Source organism: Humulus lupulus, chromosome 4, assembly GCF_963169125.1.
Source record: "Humulus lupulus chromosome 4, drHumLupu1.1, whole genome shotgun sequence".
NCBI lineage: Eukaryota > Viridiplantae > Streptophyta > Magnoliopsida > Rosales > Cannabaceae > Humulus > Humulus lupulus.
Window position 1 is genome coordinate 29,537,217 of NC_084796.1, and position 11,783 is coordinate 29,548,999.

Consider the following 11,783-nt stretch of genomic DNA (forward strand, 5'->3'; position numbering starts at 1 on the left):
CATGATTAGGTCACTATTTTCAAGATCGCACGAGAGTTCTGACAGATTTTGTGGGGCATACGAAAAGTTATTTTCCTAAGTTTACTAATTGCTGGTCGTAATAAATAAACTTGGGGGGCAAATGTTTATCCATAAATCAGTTGTTGATGACGTGGCAAGGATTTCTGACACATAGCGGACACGTAGCAGAGATACGGCTTGCCTATCGACCATCATTATTTTTACACAAAGAGATCAAATTCTATATACAACCAGCCTGGTCGTATGTTCGCTCATTTATGTAAAAATCTGTACAGTTGTGAGGATATCCGAGAATATCAATTCATTCTGACCTGCAGATCCGATCATTAAGGATAGAAATTATTTCCTAATTTATGTAACTCTTCCTGAGCCTATAAATACAGAAGAGATAGCTCAAGGAAGGGGATCGATCTCTTTTTTCTGAGAGAATTATATTACTATTATTCATCATTGTATTGTTTTCTTCTTCTAAGGTCCGTAAAACTCAAGAACCCTTGTTCTTTGATCACACCTTGGGAGTTCAATATTAATAAAAGTATCAAGTGGACGTAGGTCATTACCAATCATTGGGGTCGAACCACTATAAATCCCTGTGTTCTTTATCTCTCCCTTAGATTATTTTCAAGCTCTATATTGTTTTCTTGTCGTTTCCTAGACTCCGTATCGTTGACCAAAATTAGGGTCAACAATGATAAAACTATTAAATTAATTATCATAACTCATGTGGGTGGATTAAGAAAATTAATTAAATATTATATCCTAATTAATTATATAAACATAATAAAATCTATGTGGGGTAAAATTATTATATCTATATAACCAATCACAGTTTATGACTGTTGTACCCTAATTTTAGCTCGAGTCATTCACTCAGTTCAGGTACAGCTGGCAAATAAATATACGGAGAAACAACCAAGGGAATGATATCTGCTTGTTATCCAGTTTCACATGGGCACATGTGCTATTAGGCAACCTGGGTTTAACACGAGCTACTGACACAAAGGTGGTGAAGTGTGAGCTCATAATATTCAAACAACATTCGAAATACGAGCTTGGAGGAGATGTTCAGCTCGTGCTAACTCAAATGTATTGCATACTCAAGGATCCCTAGAGACTCGGAATCCCATTATACGGTTATTTATGACCAGGTTGTCATATTAAATGTCCCAGAAATTAGGAGAACATTTACTGTATGATCATATCATATCCCATCCTAAATGGAAAATATATGTATTAAATGTAATAAATATATGCGTAGTTGACTCACACGGTTAGCCAAACCTGTCCATGGAATTTCTCTATAAATACTGCGAATATTGGACAAGAAAAGGGACTGATTATTCAGTAATACTAAAACTCTGCCAAAATAGAGAGTGAAACAGCAATAATATAGACTCGTGGACTAGGTGGATTTTAACCACTGAACCACGTAAAAGATTTGTGTTCTTGTGAATTCATTTCATTTTTTGATTACGGTTTATACTAAGCACTAATCTATCTTACTATTTCTTAATATACTGTTGGCGAAAAACCGCGTTAACAGTTTGGTGCTTTCATTGAGAGGAAAATTAGTGCTTCATAAAAATCCCAGTCGAATCCCATCATGGTGCTCACTCGCTCAATGCACGACAATGAGATAGAACAGCCTGGTGGGCAGGAGGCTCATCATACCACTGTTTCGAACGAGCATGGCCCTGAAGTCCAACAATGTCTGGGAAAACAATCAGCTGGTTATGACGAGACTGGGAGTTCGGTGTCATTACCACCCAATCCAAACCCAGACAACTTAACTGTCGTCGAGTTAGAAAATATGTAGTTAAGAAGCCATCTCGCTAAGGAAAACAGGCAAATTGAGGAGTTTTTGGCTCGATTACCCCCTCTGGCAACCGACGTTAATGTCGGAAAGAGGCAAAGTGGGTATCACAAGTCCCACAGGAATAACCAATCCAAACCAAGTCGATCAGTCAGAATGGCCACCCCGAGTTCTGTGCCTACAAGATGAGACCGCCAGAATGCCCATCCCAATGGCCCTCGTAGGGGTCATCAGCATATCAGTCGATCAGTTAGAACTGCAACCCCAAGTTCGGTGCCTCCTTCACAAGCACCTATGACTGCCCATGGCAACCCACAAGGAGGGGCTAGGACAGGCTCACGGAGACAGAATGTTCCAGCAAACCCTTCTACGTCACGATCAGATCGTCAGGCGCAGAGAGCTAGGAATAATGGGATAGAACAAAGGCGGACTAATTTAGTTTGCCCTGATGGGACAAGGATTGCCTTGCCAGTTAAGCATTTCACCCATAAGACATCCGACGCCACCTCTTCCTACACGGGACATTCCTGTTTATGCAAACAGCATGAAAAATCCTCCTCCGTCTGCCCATACCTATGTCCCATGGGCACGTGTCAAAAATCCAGATCCTCAGCCTCAACCGTGAGCTGTAAGCTTTGCAAATGGAAATTATTGGACTGAAATTTGTTGAAGTGGTGTAACGCCCTAGATAGCCAAGACTGTTACACTGTGTGTTTATAAAGGTGCAAGACTTGCTAATCAAGTCATTTAGTTAGAAACGCGTTACTGAAACTACAGTTGAACTAGGGTTAAAAGATTTTGGCCTCAAAAGTTGTATTTCTTATAATCAAATATTTTCTTTACATGGGATCCCAGAGGTAGTAAAGTTGAAAGACAGTTTACAATATTTCAGGATTAAAAATATAGTTACTGGCCACTCTAAGGCAAAACAGACAATTAGGCTTTTCTCGTCCTGTACCACTCCTCGGTCGAGGTGGCCGATCAGCTGACTATGTACATTCAACCCCAAAGCTCTCCATCTCAAGACTGGTCCAACTTTCCCTTGCCTTTACCTGCACCACGTAGCACCCGTGAGTCAAAGCCCAGCAAGAAAACACAATAACAGAGCATAATCATCAAGCAAACAACCAGATAACTCATACAGTATAAATATGTACTCAACAGTCCAAACATTCACGTTATTCAAGTATTCAGCATACCAAGTACATCATTTCATATCAATACTCAATTCACATATGATAACCAGGGTTAATGCCCTTAGGCCGCACCCTCTATTTATCCCACTGACTCCGACCCGCTTAAACCGAGCTCAGTGAATATTAAGCTGTCCTCAGCTACCAGTGGCTGAGCCGCGCCCTGTGCACAAGTATTATTTACGGCACTCTTAGGCCATTATCACATGTTTGATGGCATAATACCATCTATGACATCATACGGATATAGGGAGCTCTTAGTCCCATCACAAACACATAACCGGGTGTAGTTTTCTTACCTTTAGATTATGATAGCTTTGTTCAATTCAACCCTCAAGCGTGATCCCGTCTGAGCCCTAGCATGCACCTAGTCACAGTCACAAGTTAGAACTAAATCCAAACTTCAATTCCAAAACCTAGCCTCGGGACCAATCCCGAGCCCTCAGGAAGCCCTAATTCCACCAAACGGGGTGGTGGAATCAAACCCCAAGCCCCTGGGCAAAAACCCTAAGAAATAACCCAAAAATCCCTTTCTGGGAATAGGGTAGCACTACAGCGCCCTAAACTGGGCGCTACATCACTACAAGTAGAGCCAAAAACGCCCCAGACCACAAAGCCTAGCGTTGTAGCGCCCAAAGGCTAGCGGTACAGTGCTAGTCACAGCACAGCAAACCCTGTATTTTCTTCCTTCAATTTTCCCCGAGCCAAACCTTTCCAAAACTCTTCTAAACTTCAACCAAACATCAAAGCAAGCCTACCAACATCTCCAACTCACCCCAAATGACCCAACCATAAGAAATTCAATCACATGCACCCCAAAACACAAAATTCACCATGGCTGAACTTAGAGCTAAAAAACTTAACTGAAATCACAGAACTTAAAGCTAGGATTTCTTATCTTTGATGGATGAGATCAACCTAGGTTATCTTCTACACTTCCTTAGCCTTCACCTCCTCAAACCCTTAGGTTTAATTCTCTAGAATTCCAACAGAAACTCAGCTTAGAAAACCAATTCAATACCAAAACCAAGAACTGAATATCAACCTCAAAACCTTACCTCAAGTGATGAATAACCCCTGCTGAACTCCCAAACCTGATCAAGATCCCAAGTGCAAATTCTTAACCTAAAGCTCCTCTGAATTTTAGCTTCAAGAGACCTCAAGAATTGAAGAGGGAATCCCAAACCGTGAGAGAGAAGACATTTATTTCCTTCTTCCTTCTTTCTTCAGACTTCTGAAACCTTCTACATATTCCACTAAGGTATAAAGCTTAATAATACTTATCCCTACTTTTAACTCAAATGACCAATTTTCCCTCCCACTTAAAACTAAGTTTTTAAACATCTTAAGGGCATTTTAGTCATTACACCCAATTCTCGCTAATTCCTCAAATGTCTCTAATATTTACCGCTTACTTCCTGACACATAAATGATCACCAATTATATTCCTCAATATCAAAATAGACTCCAATATATTTCCTAAATTCCCAGAAATACCCCCAGGCTCGCACCAAGCCGGGTATAAATCCCCGCCGTGACTTTTTCACTAAATCGCTCACTAGGATCGCCTTGAGTCATAGATTACAAATATATCCACATAATAATGTGGTCTCAACAACTTATCACAGATATATACAGTTATGCCCTCAACTGGCCAAAATTATGAATATGCCCTTCTAACCTAATCAGGGCCTACATGCATACTAATACACATAGCCATGCATCACAAATGTTCAAATAATCATATAACATGCTTTTAATTATTAAATCACATATAATCCAGTTATGCCCTCCCAGCACACTAATCAAGGCCCTTAAGAATTATTAGTAAATTTGGGTCGTTACAAGTGGTATGTTTGAAGGCGATCTGAGAAACCATCTGAGTTCGACCCAAAGCCCTTGATACGATTCACTGCCTGATCTGCATGATCATCTGAATTCACAGAGAAGAAACTCAGCTCGAGATGAGGATGTTAGTTATCCTCGTCGAGAGGGAGGCCCTCCATAGTACATGATAATGGGAATGCCCCACCAAACCAAGCTCGAGCTTGGAGGGACAATAACCCATCAAATGAGTACGATAGGATGGGAGCTGTTGAACAGCCCGCAGATAACCTAGGGGCCAGAGACCAAACTCTCGAGAGGCTAGCTCAGATGGAAGAGCAAATGAAAAAGCTTTTATCTAGAAAAGATAAAGATGATTGCGACTCAGAGGATGAGCTCGAGCCTTTCGCTCCAAATATTGTGGTGGCTAGATATCTGATGGGCTTCAGAATGCCACACTTGTCCAAGTTTGACAGAGATGGAGATCCATCAGATCACCTCGGGATGTTTAACACCATGATGATGGCCCACAGTGTCAGACTCGATCTAAGGTGCATTTTATTCCCTTAACCTCTGATTGGGCCAGCTAGGTAATGGTTTAAATAGTACAAGAGGCATTCTATAAGCTCATGGAAGAAGTTTTCTTCTAATTTTAAGAAAGCATTATGGGCTTCCCAGACAGCTTGGGTTAAGGTTGATTCATTAGCCAATGTAAAGCAGCAACCTGGCGAAACATTGAAGGCATACTTAAGTAGATTTGCCAATGTCTCTGCACAAGCTAGAGATGTCGATGACAACTCCAAGCTCATGGCAATGAGGACGGGAATCCCTTTTGGAGGCGACCTGTGGCAAGAATTACAGAGAAACAAAGTTAATAGTGTGGACGAGTTCTTGGCACAAGCTCAAAGATGGATTAACTTGGAAGAGGCGAGCTTCCGTTGTAGGAACCAGCCAGATCCTTGTCCAGCCCATTAGAGTGGTAACGGATGTTGCAGCTACGGCTCAAACCATTACCCATAATAACCAAGGGGGGAGTAACAAAAGGAAGGGAAATGGTGAGGGCAACCAGAGCGGAATAAAGAAAAATAAATATGGGGAGAAATTCAAGCCTGTTTACGCCACTTATACCAACCTCGCGGATACTAGGGAGCGCATTTTCCTGGAAAATTCTACTCACCTTCCATGGAAAAAGCCAGAACCATTGAAAAATCAAAGAGCGAAGATAGATTCTTCAAAGTTCTGCCGATTTCATAATGATATTGGTCATAACACTGATGATTGTCGACAGCTAAAGGATGAGATCGAAACTCTTATTAGAGCAGGTCCCTTGACCCAATACACCCGAAATCGGGTGGTCCCTAATCAGCTCGCTGGACAAAACCCTCTGTCAGCTCCCGAAGCTCCAATCAATCAAACTGAAGCTCAACCAAATCAGGACGATCCTCCTCTGATAATAGGAGGAGATATAACCACCATTTCGAGAGGACCTCATCTGGCTGGCACGAGCAGAGGAGCCGAGAATAGGTATATTAACGAACTGAAATCCCAAAACGGAGTGGAATTCGTCCCAGAATAGCAGTTATCGAACGGCAATTGGAAAAACAACCAATCATTTTTACAGAAGAGGATGCTAGCCATGTCTGATTCCCACATAACAATCCCTTGGTCATAACCGTTCAGCTCGCTAACCGGAGGGTACGGAGAACACTAGTAGATAACGGGAGTTCTGTGAATCTACTTTTTAGGTCTACCTTGGAAAAAATGGGGTTGTCTGTCATAGAGCTGAAGGCGACCTCAATGACTTTGTACGGATTTTCTGGTGAAGGATCAGCAGCCTACAGAACAATCGAATTAGTGGTAACATTGGGAGAAGACTCACGAACTGTCTCCAAGTTACTTGAGTTCATGGTGATCGACTTTCCAGCTGCGTATAATGCAATTTTGGACCGACCTGCGCTGATGGCATATAAAGCCATAACTTATATCTGCCACCTAGCAATAAAATTCCCCTCAGCTGTGGGAATATGCATCGTCTGAAGTGATCAACTCGCGGCCAGAGAATGCTATAGCATTTATATGAAAGGAAAATCACAACCCGGGCTGCAAGCTATGGTCACAAGTGACGGAGGTGAGGATTCCCAGGGAGTAGAAGGTACTTATGGGATGGAAGAACCTCGGCAAGCAGAGGATAATGACGTAGCCCCACGTGAAGACACTGACCCACGAATGGGCGAAGATGGGTCAGAACTCCAAGCTATTGAGGAGCTCGAGGAAGTACAAATTGATCCCAAAGAAGCTTCGAGAGTCATTAAGATTGGAAAAAATCTTGATGATAAAAGGAAGAAGGAGTTGATCAATTTCTTACAAGAGAATCTGGACATTTTTGCCTGGTCACATGAAGACGTGGTGGGAATAAGCCCGAGTGTGATCATGCACATTTTAAATTTGGATAAGAATGTGCCTGCTAAATCCTGAAAACAGAGACGTTTAGGAATAGTCCGAGCTGAATCACTTGAGGAATAAGTAGCTAGACTGTTAAAATGCAGGTTCATTCGTGAAGCAAAATACCCAATCTGGGCTTCCAATCCCATCCTGGTCCCAAAGCCAAACGTAAAATGGAGGACCTATATCGATTTCTCCAACCTCAACAAAGCTTGCCCCAAGGATTGCTTTCCATTACCAAGGATTGATCAGTTGGTAGATGCCACGGCAGGTCACGAGCTCATGTCCTTCATGGATGCGTATTCTGGATATAACCAGATCGCGATGAATCCCGCGGACGAGGAGCATACTAGCTTCATGACCCCAACGAACGTATATTGTTATAAAATGAAGAATGTCGGAGCTACATATCAGCGGTTAGTCAACAAAATATTCGCTAATCAGATCGGGAGAAATATGGAAGTGTATGTTGATGATATGCTTGTCAAATCCAAGACTGCCGGCAACCATGTATCCGATCTGAAAGAATGTTTTGAAATTTTGAGGAAGTATGACATGAGATTGAACCCCCAGAAGTGTACTTTCAAAGTAGCATCGGGAAAATTTATGGGATTCATAGTCAATACGAGGGTGATAGAAGTGAATCTTGATAAAATTAGGTCATTGTTAGAAATGCCCTCGCCCAGGTTGCGCAAAGAATTTCAAAGCCTGACTGGAAAGGTGACAGCTTTGAATCGTTTTATTTCAAAATCCACTGAAAAGTGCCTGCCGTTCTACAACTTTCTCAAAGGAAACAAAAAATTTGAATGGACTGAGGAATGCGAGCAGGCATTCCTCAACCTAAAAACGCACTTGGCTGAGCCCTCAGTATTGTCTAAGCCTATGTCTGGAGAACCTCTATTCCTTTATTTGGCCGTGACAGAAAATGCAGTCAGTGTCGTGTTAGTTCAAGAAGAAGACCGTGCTAAAAAACCAATGTATTATATAAGCAAGAGATTTCTCAGAGCTGAATCATGGTATCCACTAACAGAAAAACTGGCATTCTGTCTGATATTGGCTTCTAGGAAGCTCCGGCCATATTTCCAGTCCCATTTAATTGATGTCACGATCGACCAACCTTTAAGGCAGGTGTTGCAAAACCCTGAAGCATTGGGATGTCTTTTAAAATGGGCAATCGAGCTCAGCAAATTTGAGATATTGTACGTGCCATGAACCTCAATCAAAAGTCAGGCCCTTGCTGATTTTGTGGGTAAATGCACTGGATTTCAAGAGGAGCTTTTGAAGGAACCGATGTAGGAGTTGTGGAAGATATTTGTAGATGGATCATCGAACAAATACGGATCAGGAGCTGGGATCATACTAATCTCCCCAGAAGGGCATTGATTCTATACAACTCTTAGATTCGGATTTGAAGCGTCTAACAATGAAGCCGAATAAGAGGCCTTATTAACGGGTTTGAGAGTGGCAAGGGAGCTCAAAGCGAAGACCATCCAATGCTATAACGATTCTCAGCTCATGGTCAATCAAGTGTTGGGAGAGTATCAAGATCAAGGTACCAAGATGGCGGCCTACCTAGCTAGGGTGAAGGGAGAGCTATCTGAATTTGAGTACAGTACTGTTGAACAGATACCTCGCGAGCAGAATTCTAATGCTGACACTTTGGCAAGGCTTGCCACCACCAAAGAAGGTGCGACCTTGAATGTAGTACCAATGGAGTTCTTGGAGAGTCCAAGCATGACAAAAGAAACGGTAGAGGTTGAGATGATTGACACAAGACCAACCTGGACGACTCCCATAATGGAATACCTCACAACAGGAAGGCTACCTGAGGAAAGAAAGGATGCAAGAAAAATACTATATCAAGCTCTGAGGTATGTGATAGTGGATGGGACATTATACGATGAGGTCATTCATTGCCTCTCCTACGATGTGTTCTGCTCGAGGAAGCTAAAACCATTTTGCAAGAAGTGCACGAAGGATTTTGTGGAGATCATGCTGCGAGAGGGGGGGGGGGGCAAAACCTAGCACTGAAAATACTGAGGCAGGGAAATTTTTGGCCCACTTTAACAAAAGACTCAATCTCGTATGTTCAGAAATGCGACAAATGCCAGCGTTTCACCATAATTTCCTAAGCTGCTCCAGTCGAGCTAACGATGATCTCATCCGTGACCATTTGCGGTGTGGGGAATCGACCTAATAGGGTCCCTACCTACGGGAAAGGGAGGAGTTCGTTATGCGGTGGTGGCAATCGACTATTTCACGAAGTGGGTAGAAGCCTAACCTCTAGCAACCATCACTTCAAAGGGAGTTCTAGACTTTGTGGTGAAGGGTATTGAATGTCGGTTATGGCTTCCTAAAAAGATCGTGTAAGACAATGGGACACAGTTCAACAGTGATCTCTTCACTGACTTTGTGAAAAATACGGCATTATTAAGAGTTTCTCCTTAGTAGTGTATCCGCAGGCCAATGGATAGATCGAGGCTATGAACAAAACCCTAAAGGTGAGCCTGAAGAAGAGATTAGACGAGGCCAAAGGATTATGGCCCGAACAGCTCCCGCAAGTACTTTGTGCATACCAAAATTCTCATAGAACCTCCATGAGACATCTCATTTCTCCTTAACTTTTGGAAGCGAGGTCGTCCTTCTAGTTGAAGCCATGGTATCCACTCACAGACAGAGGACATTCAGCCAGGAACAGAATGATGAACTACTTAACGCATCTCTCAACCTGGTTGAAGAGAAACAAGTGGAATCATAGTTACAGCTCGCCCATTATCAACAAAAAATCACTCGTTACTTTAATTCTAAAGTCAAGAGGCGTAGAATCAGGTTGGGCAACCTGGTTCTCCGAAGGGTCTTTCTGGCGAATAAGGATCCCAAGGACGGTGTCTTAGGCCTAAACTGGGAGGGACCATATCAGGACGTTGAAGTTTTGCGTGAAGGGACTTTCAAGATAGCTCGGTTGAATGGGGAAATTGTCCCGTAGACCTGGAATGCCTTACATTTGAAAAATTATTATCACTAGTTCCATCATCCATGTAAGGCTTATCTATAAAAGCCATTTGATTAAATAATAGATGGATTATTAAATAATTTTTCTTGTTAAGTTGGTAAAAATATTTTTTCTTGTTAAGGTTGTGTTAGCTCGTGTATTAATGTTTGTAAAAGCAACCAAGAAATCTTCTACATTCTGGTTACTTGGGGGGCATATACCCCGAGGTTGGCCAGATTAAGATCGCTGGAAAAGTCTAAATTATTTAAAACCCTGGATACAACCAGGTCTGAAACTTAGAAGCTTGGAAAATTGATTATTCGACAGCTTTAAAAGCTCAAGATGTTAATAAACCTAGCACAAACTAAGTCTAAATTATTTAAATCCCTGGATACAACCAGGTCTGAAACTTAGAAGCTTGGAAAATTGATTATTCGACAACTTTAAAAGCTCGAGATGTTAATAAACCTAGCACGAACTCAGTTTTAATCATTTAAAAACCCTAGATACAACCAGGTCCGAAACTTGGAAAGTCGGGAAAATTGTTTAATATCAAGGGCTTTTTTTTAAAAGCTCGAGTGATCAATAAACCTAAAACAAACTAAGTTTAAATTATTTGAAACCCCGGATATAACCGGGTTCAACGCTTGATTCCTAACAAGTATGATACAAATCAACATACAAAACTTGGATATAACCGAGCTCAAAAAATCTATTTCGATCTAAAAATCTATTCCTAAAATCTTGAATGTACAAGTCTAAGGAGTCATAAACATGAGACTGAAGGAATGATAAATAGATAAAAAGTTAGATATATATGGAATAAAATTATCCCGAGGATAAAAAGCGAGAACTGAGCCCGAAGGCAGTTGTTTAATGAAAAAAAACTATTAAACAACTACCAAAAAAAAAAAAAAAAAAAGCTATCATTGAGCTCCACCAGTTTGCCCAGCCTAGTTGACCTCCTCACCATCTCCCTCGGCTGCCCTGGAAACCTCACTAGTCTCTGAGGGTTCTTGCGAAAGATGAGCCTTGAATTTTGCAAGGAGCGGATCCCACAGCTCGGTTTCCATGAAGGAAAAGTTCCCATCTGGGTTGAAGGCCCAACACTGGTATAGCAACTCTTCCATGGAAGACAATGAGGTCGCCTTTTCTTTTTTAACTATGGCCTCAGCCTCGAGCAGTTTGGATTTGGCTTCATCAACCTTGGACTGAAGTTGTGTACTTTGAGCCTAGAGGGCAGACAATGCAGTCTTCGCAACCTGCTCACTTTCTTGGGACTAGGTGAGAGCGGCCGCCAAGGCAGCTTTGGTGGCCAGCTCGCCTTCTTGAGCAGCTGTCAGGGCAGTGTTGGTGGCATTTAATTCGGCCAGAGCTCATCATTTCTAGCCCTAGCCTAGGCTATGGTGCGATACTGGGCCAGGACAGACTGTAAAAATAACAAAACAAGTCAGAGATATCTTCATGATCACAATAATAAGGAATTTTTCACCAAGGA